The following is a 2,745-nucleotide window of genomic DNA, read 5'->3' on the forward strand; positions in this document are numbered from 1 at the left end:
ACCTAGCTACCCGCAGAGAGATTGATGCTATGGTTGAAGCTCTGGGTAATCTCGTGTGCAAGCACACAGACAAACTGCTCAAAGAGGACCGTGCCTCCAACATCGCGATCAGAGACTGCACATCACAGCTTGTGAAAGAGGGTGACCTCCTCAGAAGCGAAATCTACAGAAGTGTCTCCAAGCTGAAATGGTCAACAGAGATCGACATCAATCACGCCTCTGAGCTTGCAAATGAGGCAATCAAGAAGATGAAGAAGGCGGCCACCAAAATTTTGCAGAGGTTGGAGAACGTTCCCCTGGATACATGCAAGGCAGAAGACAAAAAGAACCATGACGATCGAGATGGTGATGATCATGATCGTCATGAGGGGGAGAAGAAGGATGAAAAGAAAGCACCAGAGCCAAAGAAGACTCCTGCCAGAGGCGTCAAGATCGTGGACTCTACAGCTGCCTTGTTCTCAAAAGGCAAGGAAAAGGCACCAGAGCCTAAAGGCAAAGGTAAAGGCAAAGTTGTAGAGTCACCACAGAAGGGGTCATCGTCTAGTACAGAGACTCCACAGCCAATAAACGAAGAAGATTACAGAGACGACCGAGCACTCCTCGAAGCTTTAAAGGCATCCCTGGCAGAGGCTCAAGCCAAGAAGGGCAGAGGCCCCATCCCTCACAGAGAAGGAGAAGGCTCTTCATCACAGCTCCCACCAGTCCAAGAAACGTCCACGGGTACGTTTGACGCTCTGCAAGGAACCGTCAAACCCATTCTTGCAGGGGAGTCAACCCAAAGGCCAATTCTGGAAGAAGAAGAAGAAACCAAGGTGCCAGAGTCTGCCACGGTAGGAAGGGCGTCTGAAATATTCGAATCTATGAGCAAGATTCCAATGCCAAAAGTCAGAACAGAGCTCGTTACTACTTTGGAAGAAATCCAAGTGTGGAGGTACTCTGCAGCAGACACAGAGCCTCCTTATGATCCAGAGCTCACAGCGATCCCTTCTGCCGCAGCCAAGTTCCAGTTCTCTAAGCTCACAAGGCCTCGTGAGCAAGTCTTCTCAAAGCACATGATCACCTCCCTAGAGACAATTTCTCCAAGGACAATGCTAAAGAAGAAGGTGCTCTATGCTCAGTATGTAGTGAGAAGAGAAGATGGCAACCTGTATACATTCACAGACGCTGACCTCCACAACCTCTGTGTGTTTGATGTCATCTACATGCACAAAATTCTCAACATCTACATGGAGAGGAGGTCAAGCTACTCAATATCGCTTAGAAGGCTGCTTGAGGTCATGTGCGCACAAGTAAGATATTACAGCCAGAAGGACTTTAAGCTTGCGGTCAGGTTAGTCCAAAAAGATCTAAAGATCTCCCCTTCATACAGCAGGCCTGGTTGGATACTTAGGTATCATCCAAACTCCATTATTCACAACCCTACTTTTGGGTTTGTGTATTTGGATAAGGATGAAATCCTAAGGTTCTATGATCCAACAGAATCACAAAAGTACTCAACAGAGACGCTAGAATGGATATTCAGAAGGGCAGCAGCAAAAGTGGACAAAGGACATCTAAGGATGAGCGAAGTATCTCGCATCTTGGAGGCGAAAAAAATGCAAATCAACTTCAGAGAATGGATCTTCAACGTCTACAAAACGATCAAGTCTGACATGTTATACGCAGTAGACGACTTTCCAGAATCTGTAGTTTGATAAACCTTCTGTACCAGTTTTTCGCCTATGTTCCACAATTTTGTAATTTCTCTTAATTCTTGTAATTCTTTCAATTAAGTCATTTCTTGCATTTGATTTCCAATTTTACTTTTTTCTTACTTAGGGGGAGATTGTTAGCTCTCATTTCTCTAAATGTAAAAGTATGGAAAAAGTAATACTGCAAGTGTTGACAGAAGAGGCTCTACCACAGAAGATCACAGAGGMCCAACAATAGAAGTTCAACATACAAGTCAAAAGTGACAGAACCTCTGTTATCTATCATAGAGATTCCGGAAACTAGTCCTCTGCAATCAAAGCTTACATGTCAAAGACGACATAACTTCTGCGGTCTATCACAGAGGTTCTGGAAGATGACTCAAGAATCAAGTACTCTCAAGTTACATCCAGCAGAGCCTCTGGGATGGTTCACAGAGGGTCTGCAACATTATCTTCTGTGGTGAAGTTCTTTGCTGTTTTACTTAGGTTAGTTAGCTACTCGTGCTTATCACGTGACTACTTTTGTAATCCGCATTTTTTTGACGGCTTGGATCGTTTCACATGTCTAGGTCATGTCAGAAGAGCGGTTAGGAAATAGTATAAATAGTAGCTTATACCTTTGTATTCAGCGCCGCTTCCGTATTGTAATCGTCTCAATTTCAATTCAATTGAAATACATTTGAAGCTTCTCTCTTGTGTTCTTAATATTCATTAACTGTGTGTTCTTCGTTGTTCTTGATTCATTGCTCTATTTTGTTCTTACTTTGTTTTTGCTGCACTGTGTTTGTTATAAAGATCATTTAGAGTATTGGATTAATATCAGAACTGAGTTAATCGATCCTATCACTAGACAAGATGGACAAATTTGGAGATTCAGTGAAGCTGATTTTTCAAGCTTATATTTGGAAGATTTAGAGTATATGTACTTTGAGATCAGAAACATGACTAACAGGAAGGAGGGAGCTCTGATTGCTCTTGATGCTATTAAAAGATTTATGCGGTGTCATGTAAAGCTAGCTATGGTCATAGATGTTCAAATGGGCCTCGAAGACAA

Source organism: Cynara cardunculus (assembly GCF_001531365.2).
Source record: "Cynara cardunculus var. scolymus isolate 2C chromosome LG 1, CcrdV1, whole genome shotgun sequence".
Lineage (NCBI taxonomy): Eukaryota > Viridiplantae > Streptophyta > Magnoliopsida > Asterales > Asteraceae > Cynara > Cynara cardunculus.